At 32.2% G+C, this 17689-nt stretch overlaps 1 pseudogene; it reads left to right on the top strand.

The window, feature by feature from the left end:
- The first annotated feature begins 670 nt into the window (after positions 1–670).
- On the top strand, positions 671–1963 carry LOC149183828 (damage-control phosphatase At2g17340 pseudogene; annotated as a pseudogene).
- The last annotated feature ends 15726 nt before the right edge of the window (positions 1964–17689 follow it).

Below are 17689 nucleotides of genomic sequence, written 5' to 3'. Positions count from 1 at the left end.
GATCATCTCCTTGTGGTTTTATTGTATATTTATTAGAAAATTGAAACTTGTATCATAGCCATAAGGTGAAATACTCCAAGTGGTTGTGAGATGAGGATGTAGGGATGTGTGGAGAGTAATATTCTTTTGTTATATGTGAAGGCTATGTGGTGTGGATAAAATTGTTGAAGCACGACATCCTTTTGGCAAAGTAGGATTTTTCTTGGTTAAAAAGATAGATGCTTTCTCTCTTTCATTTAGACTCCTCGATCACTACTGGGTTTGATCGATCATTCAATGAAGAGGCCATTTGCAATGGCTCCATTTCCTTTACTCACAAATTACAATTCCCATTCAATCAACATATACCTTGTGTAGTTCATTTGGTGGTTAAATTTTGCTTTATGCCCCCCTCCCTAATCAATCCATCATTCACTCTCATTCTTCCTCTGGCATTAGGCAATTATGACTGAAAGTTAATAAAATTTGGGTGTGTCACAGTTTATTGCTAAGGGTACAAAGTTAATTGCAACTCAATTTCAATGCCACACATTGTGAAAGGTGGAAAATTGAAATTACAGGGAAGTGAAGGAGGTTGAAGCCCATATTGTAGTGAAATTAGATTTGCATTGAGAGCGAGCTCTATAAATCTTCCTTATTCCTAATGTCCTGCAACATTATGTATATCATCATGAGAGGGAATCGAGTTGTTGTTATCGGGACTGACATAAGCACCATTGAAGCTTGTATCGGTGATGGTGGAAAGAAATACGTGTTGTGGTAATTGAATGGCCTGTTGTGGTGGTATTGTATATAACCCATATGTTCTGAAGAGCCATTCAATTTTCTAGCCATCAGATTTATGGTGAAGATATTTTGTTAGTTAGATAATCTGTGATATGCACTTTGTGGGTATTCGAACTCTTCTATCGCGTTCATCCTTTTCTCAATGGTGCCTGCCTTTTCTAGTTGGTAGCAAGGATACTTTCATCATTGTGTGTGCGAGGTCAACAATGAGAAGCTCATCGGGCAAGGAAAACTTATGAGGGTCTTCATCTGACTCTAACTGTTGGATCAACCATTCCATAGTCTTTCCATCACGTTTGAAGCCAAGTTCATGGTGAGCTCAAATAGCGGCTCGAGCTGAGCTTGCTTCAATTGACATCTTCAGGAATTCCATCGCCTCCTATAGGGAACACATAGAGCTAGATGATTTGTTTCAGATACCCACACTATAACAACTAAGTTTACACTGAGGTATGGCAAAATATTGGATGAATTACAGGGAGATCCTAAGAGCCACAGAAGACCACCTCATTGTGTATTGTTGTGCAGACTATGGGAGTAGTTCCTAAAGGAAGTGAGTTTTAGAGACATATTTAAAAAAATCAAGGAAGAAGAGAATGCAAATCTTTGATGATATTTGAACAAGTTCAAGTTGTAACACTCTTTGACAGCACTGAAGATGGAGGAAAGCATTTAGAAAACTTGATAAGGTGAATATTTGCATGCAATATTTTTGATTTGGGTGTTGCAAATCTTGTTGAAGTGTTCAAGAGGGATGGAATGTCCTTTTTGGCTAGTTGTGAAAAGATACTACCTCCGCCATGGGTCATTGATGAATTGCAAGCATTCAAGTCAAGCTTCGATAATTCTGGCACAAATCTTGTACTAGGGATATTACTTTCTACAAAACAGTTTCTATGACGAGGTACATAGGTGGTTTTAGCTGCCTATAATTTACCATCCATAAACAATGTTACTTAGTCTCAATGGGTGGAAATTGTCTCAATAATGAAAGAGATGAAAAATGGGAGGGAATATATTATGGGGGTGGACGCAAAGAATTCTCTTATTGTAAATTCTAGAACTCATTTATGTATTTCTTGAACTTGCATATTTATCAAAAGATGTTAATTTGGTTATTTTGGAGGGTATGGTGCATGAGATTGAGACCAATCTCTAAGCGCAATTCGAATTATAGTTACCTAGTTCGAATTCAAATTTGACTTCAAATTTCGACAAAAAGATTTTAATTTGAAAAAAATTCAATAATATATATTGTAAATTTTTTAAAGATATATATTTCTCTTCGTATAAGTGTGATACCTTACATTCATTTTCCTCTTCATTTTAATGTTTAAATAATCTAATAATTATAAATAATATAAAAATGGTTAAACACAATTAAAATCTAATAATTATATATAACATAAAATTTCTAAAACACAATTAAAAAAATAACACTACCTTCGTACCTTCAAAATCTCTCTTAATTTTGAAACTTAAATATATTCATAACAAAATATACACACTTTGAGTGTTCAAATTCTCTTTCAGTGTTCAAATTTTTTCCCTCACTATTGTTTAGACTTTCGACGCATTAAAAAGTAGAAATTATAAAAAAATTAAATTAAATTAATAATAGCCTTCCAATTCATTTCCTTCTATTTGCATGCATCAATGTGCAATTACCCTTATCTATTGTGTGTTGAGACAAGCCTTCTAAATCGATAAGAATACTAAACTGATCAAATTTCCTCGTACTATTAGGTTTCTCCGCCTCGATTAAGGCTAATTTGGTAACTATGGTTCAAATGTGAATTATAGTGCAGCCAAAAACCTAGAAACCAAGCTTTATGGCTACCATTTCGTCAAATGTGGACAATGTCCAATGTGTTCATCGGAAGGGCATGCCCCATATATAGTACGTTCCATCTTTTCACGCTTGAGAAGGCCCGTGTAGCTTTAATTCTGACCCGGTTTCATCGTCCATTCCAACTTTTGATGGAGCAAGGTCGCGTTGCCAGCTAGAAGGACCCTCCCACATGGAACATCATCAGTCATCCTCACTCTCCTCACCAGTATCGTTGTTTCGTTTCCTTAAAAAATGATCCACTCAGTTTTAACTTTGTTGATAGAAAGCGGCCACCCGCTCATTCGCTCCACAATAAATAGGGAACCATGCGGTCTGTGCGAAATATTTAGCCGGAAAACCATTGGGAAAATTTCTCTGCTTCTTTATTTTAGGTTCCCAAATACGTGCACGCGCGTCCATGGTGTCTTTTGTAATTGCCTCCATCACGTGGGCTGACATTTGTAAATTGTATAAGAATAAACGACAAATACATTAGCCTTCATCATGATACCCCACAAACCTCCCATCGGCGTTGGGAGAGAATAGTATCTAGGCTTGCTTGCCCTCACTAGCAATGGGGCGTCATACATTAACTTATTCACAGTGGAGTTTGATATGATCAAGACACTCGAATTCTATGACCCCGACTACAATGCCTCATCTCAGTGGAGACCAAGATGTGGAGACCAAGCCTGTAGAATATTGTAGTGGGGAGGACACTGTGGTATTAAAAGAGAACTGGTTGGCCGTGATATAACTGCTTGGCAAGTTCTATCACTATTTTGTGGAACAGTGTGCTCACCTAGTGGGGCTTATATTCGATAATTAGGAAGATCTTATGTTTAGAGGCCGTCATTAATATATATTAATATTGTTCTTGTTTTATTTTTTATCACACATAATATTCGTTGGTTTACATCCATTCAAAGGTACAGTCAAAGTATTTCATTCATCAAACCTAATTGTGATGGGCAGTCAATGAAACTACGTATGCCACTATAGCACCTCTGCATTTATCGCTATCAGTTCTCTTGTCCAGCAACTAATTGCTTTATGTACAAAAGACTCTTTTAGAATATTTGAAGTCCCTTCCTTTCATGTCAACATATCAAATCATCTGTAGCAACATCATCTTGAGTTGAATTACGACCTACTTATCAAATCGATATGGTGTACTGAATACGGAACACATTCATATCATTCTCAAGCAATATCAAATCATTCTACTACATTTTATATCAAATCCATGCTCTCAAACAAACCATCTAGAGCTGGTGTCATATTATTGCAGTCCAGTGATTTATCACGGTCCGCTCCTGGTGGCATGGCACATTTTGACCATGGAATCCATTCGAGCGCTTTTCATGTCGACTATGCTGTTTAAAAGAAAAATTTATCTACGAAAGCTAATTATTGAAATGACAACAACGGCAAAAAGCAAAAATATAAGGCTGTTAAATCGGTAATGGGGTAAGAGTTATATGTTAAGACACTAATATTTTGAAATCGGCCAAGGGGCGAATCCATCAAATATATCGTTATAAAATTTTCAAGCGTATTTATTTTCGAGATAATAATAATGAAAATTAAAATGATTAATAATAATAAAAAGTTGGAAGAAGAAGATTGATTTCGTTTGGAAAACTTAGATGTAGTAGATGAAAAGTTTGATGATATTTAATAAAAAAATGCAGAAGTATATGAAAAAATTATGGCCTTGTCCAATAAAACAATATATATAATTATGTAGTGGTAGACACTATTAAAGTGGTAGTGGTAGACATTGTTAAAAAGGCAGTGGTAGACCATAGATGATGATGTGTGTATTATTGACGCATTTAGTGATATGAAAGTAACTGGTTTCAAACACTGTGGACAGTGACTGCTCTAAACCAAATAGATCCAAAAATCTTAAGACTCTTCTCAAAACTCCAATACAACTTAACCAACAAAAAATAATAATATCTAAGACTTAAAAATTGCAATAAGGTTTATAAAAACGTTTGTTTATCTTTATAATCAACGTTTTGAAGCGGAATGAAATCGTATATTTCAAAAAAATAAATTACTCCAGTTTAATACCACTTTTAAAAATATTTGTTTATATTTCATAGTTAAAATTTTATAATTTCAAACAATTTGATCCTGAGTTTCAACGAAAATATCATTATCAAATTTCGCTGGACGTAAATGAAAAATTCCCTAGTAATCAGCCGAATCAAACTCCTGCAATGATATCTATGAGGGTGATTGAAAAGATGTTTTTCTTACCCGGTTGTTGTTGAAATACTCGCCTACCTCTTCTTCCACCGAATGATTGACAATTCGCATAGGCATACGCCATTCTCTTCACTGCACTGTCCTAAGCTATATCATAATAAAAGCATTTAACTGTGTACGTTGAAATACTAAATCCACGCTTTGTACGTCGAAGTGGGACACAATGTCTTTCATAACATTATGTCAAGGTGAAAGGGCGTAGCCTAACGATGTAATTTTGGTTTCTTTGGCCGGAATATTGTGACACGACATTTTCTTTTGGTTGGGATCGCAGAAGTAATGTACTAACCGTGAGGTTGTGAGATAGTAGTCGAGTCGCATAGGTTTAAATAGTACCTTTCAAAGTAAAATTACATGATTTTTGAAATAGTCAATTTTTTCAAAAATGGTTTTACTTTTGATTTTTATTTTTTTACTGATTTTGTTTGTTTTTTTATTTTTTATTCATCATTTAAATATCATCTATGACATGTTTTATTAAACTTTTTATGGTGTGTAAAAATAACTTTTTTGGGAATATAAGTTTTGTGTTTTTTGGTAAATTTTTTAATTATACTTAATCATAAAATATATGTCTATATTTTATATTATAAAATATGAAATAAATTATTTTTTATCATAGAAAGTTATTTTTTAACTATGTATTTATTTTCCTAAATTTTGAAGAGCTTACCTTTTTTGGTTTCCTTGAGGCAAGAAACTTCTCTCATCTACATTAGGAAGGGATAAATAAAATTCCAGATAAGAGTTTAATTACATTAATCAATTAAATAATAATAAAAAATAAATTAAAATTATGATTTAATTTTCATTATTGAATAATCATATTTATATTATTAGATTATATACTTTGATTTTGAAGCACACTTTGCATTTAAAAACAAACAAACTCAAATTAAAACTCATTTACTATGATTTTAAAATATAATTTTAGTCTTAAGCAACCATTAAAATTTTATCAATAAATGTCACTTTGTAAATAAATAAACTCAAATTATGAGTAGAATTTTTTTGGATAAGTTATGAGACATAATCTCACTTTTTGGTATGACACTAGAGAGGCTAATTATTTTGATTAAATAAATAGTAATAAGAAATTGAAATTATAGTTTATCTTTGATTATTGAATAATCATATTTTTCTCATTAGATTATTTACTATAATTTTAAAACATATTTCAAGTCTTAGAAAACCATTAAATTTTTATGAATAAACATGACTTTACAAATAAATAATCTCAAATAAAAACTAAATTACAACTAAATTACTTTGATTTTAAAGCATACTTTCAGTTTTATGTGACCACTAAAATTTTATGAATAAACATGACTTTAGAAATAAATAAATTCAAATTAAAAGTAAATTACTACGATTTTAAAGCATACTTTGAGTCTTATGTAACCAATAAAATTTTATGAATAAATATAACTTTAGAAATAAATAAATTGAAATTAAATCACAAGTACAATTTATAGTGCTCGTCCTCTAACTTTGGCTACAACTTACCCATTGAACATCTTCTAACAACTTTCCCATTGAACATCGTGTAGCCGCATAGTCACGAACTACCCTACATACATTAAATAAAATTCATTAATATCAATTCAAATCAAAGTAATTGAATCTTTGATAAAACAAAATTGTCCTATACAAAATCTAACAAAACAATTAAAACTGACATATTTTGCATCAGGTAGGTGTGTTGTGCTTGACTAGATTGATATATAGAAATTGATTACACTACTCTTACATTTCATAATGCATTTCCTTGGGTCTTTCAATACTATGTGAAAAATCCTGGGTTGTTAAAACCTGGAGCTAAAAAACGTCAATGTTAAATTATTAATTTTAATTTATTATTTTATTTTATTTTTATTTTACTAAGTCAAAATTTTTACATAACATAACAATGCATTACAACAATTTTTCCACATTGAATTAAAGAGCCTCTTGGCTTAATAATTTTCTATATAGAAAATCAAAATTTCAATTATTAATTATAGAAAAATTATTATTAAAATTAATTACTATTTTAAAGAAAAATCAAAAATTTTTTGTTACTCCATAAAATATTCAATTATATATATTAATAATAATTAAATGTCATAAAATTTAAAAGTACACTAAAGGTTAAAAATGTGAAATACTAGTAAATAGTCATCAAATTTAACAACATAAAACATTCTTAAAATTTAAATACAATTAATTACAAATCTAAAAATATAAAATAATCTCCTTGTCTCGTGCACACTGTAGATGGTGGAAATGTTACAAATTGATTGTTTTCGGGCTTCCCTCCATGCCATCGTTAAAGTTCATATTAATGTTGAAAAAATAGATATATAATACTATGTCATCCTATATCTCGTGTCCTTCAATGTTGTTAGAATTTAATATTTTATATAATTATTTTATTTATTAATTCTCAATGTTAAAAATCATAATAATTTATTTATAATTAAAAGTTTGATATAATTTTTTTTATATAATTAACAAAAGCGACTGTTATTAATTAGAAAGTAAGATTGAGTGATGGTTACAGTTCAACTCATAATTATATTTATTTAAAACTGTTTCGTTTAGACTCTAAGTTATTACAACAATTATTATCAAGACACTAAATATTAATATCACTATTATAGATTTGAATATAGATAGAAAAGATAATAAATGTTTGTAATACTTTTTGAGAAAATTTACTACGTGACTTTTATTTATTTGTTTGTTGAAAAATTAAAAGACATGTGACGAAGTATGTTGATATAAATATTAGTTTTAATAATGAAAAAGGAAAATATTTTTGGATATATTAATCCTCTCAAAAATATGTTAACGGCTAACATGGAAAATTAAACCTAAAATGTCACTACAATAGTTGAAGTCAAGCATACCTAGAGGGGTATACCTAGAGGGGTATAAACAAAAAGGAAGAAAATCTTCCTTCCTCTTGATGGTTTCTCTTTATCTTTTGTAGGGAGTGGGAGAGGACAAAGAGAAAAAAAAACAGAGAGAAGGAAACGACTAATAAATGGAGATGATTGGAGAAAAGTGTCATCAATTATGGGAGATAAAGAGAATTGTGCTTAAAAGAAATTACCAATCAGAGAGAAAGATTGGTCGAACCTAGAAATTAGGAGGACGTTGCTAAGGGTTTAGTGGGTGAATCCTGATAAATACTTCTACATAGTTTTCTTCAGAGCTAAGGTTGGAGCTTCAACACTAGGAGCATTGTGGGAGCCTTTATCCTATTATGAAAATGATTTAGATAAATTTAACATTAACTAACTAGTAGGTGAAAGAAATGTAGAAATAGAGATATGCATTAGATAGATTCTATGTAAGTTAATGGACTGAAAAAATAAATTGTTATTTGAGTATTTTATTTATTGATGTATCTAAGTATTAATAATCACAAATCATAATTTTTATTTGGGTAACTTTGCTCTTGTAGGCGCAAGAATGTATATGCATAGAGGCATTGAATCAAAGGTGTTTTTAACCCTAATAATGGGTAATCCACTTATGATTTCATTAGTTAATGAAAAGAAGAAAAAGAAATAATTGTACAGGTAAAAGAATGATGATATTTTCTAACTAAAGATAGAGTGAGGGGACATAAACAAAGCTTGTATAAATAGAATTATGCTAACAGTTGGAGTTCAAATATGAAAAATAGATTTTCAGAAATATATAGGTTAAAAGGGATCCTAGGGTATATTTCTGTATAAGTACGCATGTACATGTCAGTATGTATAAATGTTTGAAGGAAATATTAATAGGGATAGGATTTGGGCTTGGACATAGGTTAGACATACAGACACGCAGAGAACAAGTGATTTATTCTCAAACTAGCATCATCATTCAAGTGGGTTAGGGCTCAGAGACTAAAGTGCAGTCACAAATACAAGGGTCCACCAGGCCTCTAGCTTAAATATTTAAATACATATTTCCGTAAAGGAATATTACAAATTTTCACATACAAACATTGCATACTAAATCTGAAAATGTATAAATGCATATAAGGATTATCTAGTGCAAAATACATTAAAAAAATAGAAGAAGCATACATAATTGATATTACATAAGAGAATTCAGAAAATAGATCTAAAACAATAGGTTCATGTAGGAACTATTCATGATATGCATGAGTGTAAACATGACCAAAACAATATTCAAAAGAAGAACATAAGCAATAAACCACATATATTTTTATGCATAAGTATATTACAGGTATAGGTGATGGAGAAAATGATACTAAGGTTGTCCCACAAGAACCAACCATAGTTGAATCATCAAAACTTAGCAGATATATGGGTATTAATGTTTTTATTGATACACAAGAACCAACCATAGGGGAAGGTGATGTGACATAAATGCTTATATGAATGAGAAAATTGATGTTGTGGTTGTGACATTAAGGCCATCCATATAAAAAATAATGAATGTTGGGGATGCTATGAGTGATGAATGGGGAAGCCTAATGTGAATAAGGTCATGAGAAGTTGAAAGAAATCCTTTGTGTTAGTTAGACAAGAAGCAAGGTTGAAGAAAGAGAAATAGAGATCGAAATAGTTAATTATGGTATTAAAAATTCAAATGAAAATCGTGAAATTGAATACCTTGGGTGAAAAAATAAAAATAAAGAAGAGACCCCATTTTGTAGGAAGAAAGTCATAGGCTATATTGTACAAGGATAACTTTACACAAATGGAAGGGATGGAAACCACTATCCATGATTCTTCTTCCTTTATAATGTTATAAGAAGAATGTGATAAGTGGAGGGCTCTTGCTATGTCCCATCAGTAGAACAAAATTCTTTCGGAAAAGCAACAACAAATTGTCAGTGAATTTTAAAGAAGAAAAGAAGATTCTCTAACCTTTTATAAGTGAAGCAAATACAATGGGAAGAAGACATTACAAAGTTGTAGAATACACAAGTGAAAGTGGAGGGTTTGAAAGATGAGAAGAAAAATATAAGATCACTCATTTAGGAATTACTGGACTTTCGACGATCATAACTAGTGTATGTTTTATTCCTACAAGAACAAATTATTTCCTTCAAAATTATTGCTATTATTGAAGACAAACCTCATTAAGTCTTGTATGAAAATTACTTTTGAATATATTTTTATGAAGCCAATACTACCACCCAACATCCCATATTTGAGTTATATATAAATGATTTTATTCTTCCTTTAGAAAGGAAATTCAATACTACACCTTACATAGGATATCTTTAACTATGAGATTTTGTATCTCATATTGTACATTAGGTTTAAATTTAGTATAGACCAAGAGGACATGGAACATGCCCATGCTACTTGTGAACTCAAAATCGAGGCAAAACCATGCAACATAGACACGTGTATTTAGAACCATAATTTTATTTCCAGGAGATCTCAACTTACAAGTATAGTTATGAGACTCCAAGAACAAATGATAGATAGATGTGTGAAATTTATTGATCACATAGCCACTAATACTCTGCAAGGTTCTAATAAGAGATGGGGATTGTCCACATTTCCTATCAGGACTACATAAAATTTTTGGTATTTGAATCATCTCATAGCCATAGGGCACTTGAATAGTTGCATGCTATGCATAGAGAAAAAGAGATCCCACTAGATAGGCTTGAAGTTTTGTTTTCCTTTGATTTGGAGACCCTTGTAGATATATGAAAATGTATGAGTTAACAAAAGTTGAGTGGTTTTGGGTAGAAAAAGTCGAAATGGAAATTGGGTTTAAGGAATTTAGGGAGGATACAATGGAAATTTATCAACTTAGCACTCTGCATGAAACATATTCATGTGAAAATAAGGACCCTGAATAAAATTATTTGCATCTGGCCATGCAACAGAGTAAGTAGGTTAGGGACCTTGAGCCCTCAAATTGGCCTTCTTTTAATTCCTTTTCCTGACTAGAAACTACCTTAATTACTCCATGTTGCCCCTTTTTCTGATAACATCATGTTCATAAATATGTTTTGATTAAGGAATGGAAATGTTTATAAATCATGTTATTCCAATCATAACATAGATTTTTAAGTATTCTCTACCTAGATTTTTGTTTCTCATGTGTTGGTTTGGAGAAAGTATGTGTGATTGGCTGCATATACTCGAAGGACACAAATAATTACTTGAATTTATGATATGCTATTACGCCCAGTGTCATTAATTGCAAGTGCATGACATATCACTTCAATGATGTTATTGGAGCTCGAGAATCAGGTCTTTGAATGATGTTGAAGCAGAAAAATGACAAAAAGCTACTCCAACAATAGATAGGATCTAAAGCCACCATGATAATTAGGAGCGGATTCTAACAAGCTACCATCTTTTAAATCATATATGTAACGAAAAAAAATATATGTAAGAGGTTCTTTCCTAAATATGTACTGATTATTTTTTACATTCGGTTGGGTCATTACTTATGCAACTTGTATAAATTCATGAGCCTTTGTGGTTGTTGGTTGTTGAATATTTATATTAGTAGGAGATTACATGAGTAGAATTTTTCACTACACTTTGATATAATATACACTACGCAATTACATCTTTTCTAGAGTTTTAATTGTGAATAATATTCAACATCCCTTATTGGTGAAGGAAGGACCCCCTTCACCAGTCGTAAGGGTAACTGTTTATGATACGTTCACTTAGTCTTATTCATCATGATTAACCGAGATCTAAGTTGTTTGGAAGTTCATTTAAAACATAGTTTAAGACTTGTTTGAGGTGTAGTTTTTCTACTAAGATATAGTCATTTTTCTTTTTCAATACGATGAAAATTCACTTGAATCAATATATTGTTATTCAATAAAACACTTTGCAACAAATACACAAATTCACCAAAAAGATAAAATACAGTTTGAGCATGAAGATTCATTTTTGAAACAATATTTCACTTTTTTATTTGGAGGGCCCTGGATTTATTTTACAATTGTATGAACAAATCATGTACAAAATTGGGAATATATTTCTCAAATGTAATAATACATCACCAAAAATATAGATTGAAGCTATATAAAATCAATGAGAGTGAATGTCAAAAGCAAGTTAGAGAAGCCATAAAAAGATTTTCAGTGAGCGCATGCTCAAGATACAAAGGACCATATAAATAAAAACCCATAGACACATTTAACTACCAGATATGTCAATTATTTATGGGACTTTAGTGAGAGATAAATTTAACAAGCTTAAGGTCAAGCACGAGGAATATTTGTAGACCATCTAGGTGTAATTAACTACCTTTTTTGGGTTGATTTGCATTGAATTCCACTATTTTGTATACTTGTGCGTTGTATTTAGTTAATACAAACACAACCATTCCTTGCATATCCATTTTATATTTAACTCATTTCACACATTAAATTACCATATTTTTGTATTACCTCGCTTTGCATTAATCACGATTTCCCAATTGTCAGGAGCTTAATGGAAATCTAGATCATTGTCGTGTGGTAGCCAATAGCATCATCACCAATTGCTATGGATCTGTTAATCAAGAAATTTCATAGCCAAGAATTAAGTAAACTACATAGCCAACGATTTTCATGTGCTCATAATCAATGAAAAATATAATTAATATTATAAATCACATTTTAGCTTTTTTAAATTGGTGTTAACTCTAATAAGGAATAGGATAGAATCATTTTATTTATTTTTTATATAAACATCATCGTTAAAGATTAAATTAAAATCTTTTCTTTATAAAGTATAAATGGAAATCATATTCAGTATAACATTTTATATAAAAGAGATATAAAATTAACACAACCATATGAAGTACACTATAAATATTATTTGTTATAATACCATGGGTCAATATCATGGTTTACCAATATCACAGGTCTAAAAAATCATAACTCTTTACACATCACACATATTCGTCTCACATTATTTTCAATTAATGAATTTGATTGAAAGAGAAAAAAAGGCATAACTACTATGGAAACAAATCTCAACCTTGATTTGTGTATACTACTAATAAAATTCAATAATAAAGAGCTTAAATCCCTAAATACACCTAATAATTAATAATAATTAAATTAAAGTGTTGGAAGCCCTATTCCAAAATAGACATTCCTATCGACATAAATATTATGTCTTAAGATATCTCACACAAAATTATGATTGTACTAAAAGAGTACCATAAAATATATAATTATATAATTGTTTACCAATCCTATGAACAAAAGCAATTAACAACATTGCATTGAGATCCTAACCTCATCAAGACTTTGTTTCTGCTAACTCTATTTCCTATTGCAATTTTCCCTTACCCTTTTCCTATTGCAAATGTTGGCTTGTATAATGCCCATTCTAGTCACATACGGAGAATTTTCTCTTACTAGGGTTCTTCTACTTTCCCAAATTTAGCGTATCACCTACACATCTTATACATTTTCCAGTATGAGACAACCCCCTCACCCGAAGATGACAAAGGTACATTATATTAGTAGCATAAGTGTCCAAATGTAGATGACCTTTAATTAGTAGAGAATAAAATTTGTTGCTTCATATCATGGTGGTGTACCCTTCAACTCATTACTACCCATATATAAATTAAATAATAGTTAATATTCATATTTATAAACATGTAATTTTTCATAGTCTTTAATGATTGTTTAATTGCTCGCCTCTATCCTTAACTGAGCCCCGAGCTATTTTAATCTCAAAAGTTGATTATATGAATTATCCATATGATCATCTTATCCCAAATATATTAGTTTTGAATAATGACACATGAGTGTGAATGGGAACTCAACTCTCTTGTATACCCAATAACTTATCATCTAGTAAAGTAACCTAGTGCTTGTTCTCTCTAATCACCCATTAGCCATTTTAGAAACTACAAAGATATGAAAGAGGATCTAGGTGTAGGAATAGGGTAGGATCTCTCTATAGTGAAATGGATTAATTAAAAATGTAGAGAACTTGAGTAACTAAATTTGAACCACTTGTCTAATTAATTTAGAATTTCCTATTAATTCCCACCATTACAAAAATAGAATAGTTTCCATAATTATAAACAAGAGTTCATTTCTCAATGGAGTCACCAAATGAGGAAAAATATCTTCAAAATCAATGTGCCATCACACCATCAGAAAGTGTATGTTGAATCCAAGGGAATGAACTTTGTCCCCAACAAGAATGCCAATTTTTTACTACAAAAAATTGGAGTTTAAGATAATAAAGTCCTTAAATAATGAAATAGTTTAGGGTAACTCAAGATGCTACCCATTGTTAATGAACTAGCCATTTCTCTCAATTTAGGATGGTTATTTTATAGCACAAGGGGGTAATCCTGCGGAAAAAATCACTAACCTGTCCTCACCATTTAGTCAAGATGGGTTTGCATACTTGAATGTAGACCTAAAAAATCAGATTCCCTAGTGTAGCTCCTCATCTCTGGCCTGTTGCTAACTAGGTCTCAGTTCCGTAGTGGCATTATAAAAATTCTTTACCCCATATTCATGATCTTATCTAGCATGTGAATATGACCACTTGAATTTTTCTCTCTTGCATTGGTGATGCGGGAACATGTGACTTTGAGGGAAAAAGTCTTCATACATATTTCAAAAGTCTAAAAAAAATCTACATGCAAGGTAGTGGTATCATAGCCCGCCTTTTACACCGAATTAAATCTCAGAAGTACAAGAAATAAAGTTAATATGGCTTTTAGAGTTGTAAGAGGATGAGGACATGGTGGAAGAGGATGACCTGTTGCAAACGTTGAAGTAATGGAAGCTGTGCAATAGATGCAAGCTAGATTAGATGCATTAAGAACGGGCAGGAACATAGATGATGGAGATGTTAATGAACCTGAGATTGAAGCCGCAGAGGAGAAAGTTGTAGTAGTTACTCCTGAGATGAGGTCCTTTCAGTTAATGTTGACATCCACGGCCAGGCCAAGGACCGAGGTATCAAAATATGAAGGAGGACTGAATCGAGAAGAATTAATAGACTGGATTAATGACATGGAGAAATTATTTGATTATGAAGAAACAGAAGATGAGAAGAAAGTTAAGTTTGTTGTCACTAAGTTAAAAGGCCATGCGACACTTTGGTGAGATGGTGTGCAGGGAGAAAGGAAGAGACTTGGCAAGCAACCAATCAAGAATTGGAGTAGGATGGTAGAAAATCTAAGACATAAGTTTCTACCAAGTAATTATTAGCAAACGTTGTTCAGAAAGATGCAGAATCTTAGACACAGGTCTTTGATAGTGAAAGAGTATACAAAAGAATTTTACAAGGTAAGCATAAGAGCTGCAGAAGCCCAAGATACAAATGCGAAGGTAGCTAGATATATGAATGGTCTCAAGATGGACATCCATGATGAGATAAGTATATTGTCTCCTAAAACAGTAGAAGAAGCTTATCAGATAGCACTGAAAGCTGAAGAAAAACTCATGAGGAAGCAGTCTGCCAGAGGGAGAGGTACTTTTCGAGGAGGGGGAAGTCAAGGTGGTAGAAGAAAATCTAAAGCACCTAAATATGGAGCTAGCAGTAGCTCAACCCAACATGCACCCAGAAGAGATGATGCAAGAGACAGAGGGAGTTTTTCTAGAGGAAGAGGAGGCAGAGGAAGAGGTAGAGAAATAAGATGTTACAAATGTAACAAGGTGGGACACAGAGCTTTTGAGTGCCCAGAGAATGCAGAAAGAAATCATATGAATGCAATTGTTGCTCCGGTTGAGGGAGAAGCACCAGTGGCAGTAGTAGCAGAAGACAAAAATATACCATAGAGGAGAATATTTGGTAGTTAATAAAGTTCTGATCAAGCCAACAAAGAAGATGGCTAAACCATCACAAAGGAAAACATTATTTAGGACAGTGTGTAAAATCCAAGGGAAATGTTTCCAGATGATCATTGATAGTGGCATCACTGATAATTTGGTCTCCACAGAAGTGGTAGAGAAATTGAAGCTAAAGAAAATCAAACATCCAACACCTTACAAGGTGTCATGGTTGCAAAAGGGACATCAACTGTTGGTGAATGAACAGTGTGAAGTGGAATTTCAGGTGAGCAAGTATAAAGATAAAATTGTTTGTGATTTGATGCCAATGGATGTGTGTCACATATGGCATGGAATACCTTGGCAATATGACAGAGGAGCCATGCATGATGGAAAAAGAAACACCTACAAGTTTGGAAAGGATGGTATCAATCATATGTTGCTCCGTCTGCAAGAAGAAGATGTACAAGGAAATAAGACTGATCCAAAAAATCTTTTACTTGGAGGAAAGGAATACTTGAAGCAGAATGAATAAAATGAGGTAAATGTTGTTGTAATTTTCAAGCCCAAGGTAATAATGAATTCTACTAAAGCTTCTAATTTACCCATTGAAATTGAAGAAATGTTGGAGAAATATTGCGATCTTATTGTTGATGATTTTCCTAATGAATTACAACCCATTAGAAGAATCATCCATCATATATATTTGATTCCTAGAGCAAGTATACATAACAAGGAAGCTTACATAATGACTCCTACAGAAAATGAAGAGGTTAGGAAGCAGGTGCAAGAGTTGCTTGACAAAGGGCTGATAAGAGAAAGCTTGAGTCCTTGTGTAGTGCCATCAGTGCTGAGCCCAAAGAAATATGGAGGCTAGAGAATGTGTACAGATTCAAGAGACATTAATAAAATCACAATCAGGTATAGATTTCCTTTTCCTAGAATTCAAGATTTAATGGATCGTTTGAGTGGAGAAAAGTATTTTTCAAAACTAGATCTTAAAAGTTAGTATCATCAGATAAGCACAAGCGAAGGGGATGAGTGGAAAACTGCTTTTAGGACAAATGAGGGATTTTATGAGTGGAGAGTAATGCCTTTTGGGTTGTCAAATGCACCAAGTACATTTATGATAATCATGAATGAAGTTCTTAAAGAGTTCATTGGCAAGTTTGTAATAGTATATATGGACGATATATTAGTCTACAACAGATCTAAGGAGGAGCACCTAAGACATTTGAATTATGTCTTACAAAGGCTGCAACAAGAAAAAATGATGTTGAATTTTAAGAAGCGATCATTCATGAAAGAAGAGCTAGTGTACTTAGGATTTGTTATTTCTGCTTAAGGGCTAAAGATGGATCGAGAGAAGATCAAGGCAATCATGGAATGGCCTTCACCCAAGAGTGTTTTTGAGGTAAGGAGTTTTCAAGGTCTTGCTAGCTCTTATAGAAAATTCATTAAGAATTTTAGTAAGATTAATGCACCCATTATTGAGACCATAAAGAAGGACAAACAACCATTTAAATGGACTACTGAAGCAGAAAAGCATTTTCAACTATTAAAGAAGAAAATCATTGAAAAGCCTATTTTGGTTCTACCTGATTTTAACAAACCTTTTCAAGTAAAGTGTGATGCCAGTGGTGTCGTGGCGGAAAAAGTCGTTTGTGCGGACACAACTGACCTCCCTAGGAGTCTAAACTCTCTAGCGACAAACAAGACAAAATGGAGCAATCTTTCTCTAAATACACCTTTTAAAACATGAAAACTACAAGTGTTTAGGCTTACCTTATTCCAAAATGCTGTTGTTGTAGTCCGTCCTTGCCGATCCGGATGAGCTCCTCCTTCACATCAATTCCTGCAACCACAAACAATCAAACAATTACCAAGCACTTGCATCTCACATAATAAAACATATATTCAACATGCAGACCAAGGAACACATGAAATAACTCATTAACACAAGCTATTGAGAAAAATGAACCAGTTTGTATTAATAAGGAAACAAAGAAACTCTTACAACCTGGCCTTGGTGTTGTGCAAGTTCCTCCCAGGGT

The sequence above is a fragment of the Pinus tabuliformis genome, chromosome 3_2, assembly GCF_031772625.1.
Source record: "Pinus tabuliformis cultivar Carrire ecotype Pingquan chromosome 3_2, CPIR1, whole genome shotgun sequence".
Taxonomy (NCBI): Eukaryota; Viridiplantae; Streptophyta; class Pinopsida; order Pinales; family Pinaceae; genus Pinus; species Pinus tabuliformis.
The sequence above is the reverse complement of the archived record's forward strand: the minus strand, read 5'-3'. Positions and strand labels throughout refer to the sequence as shown.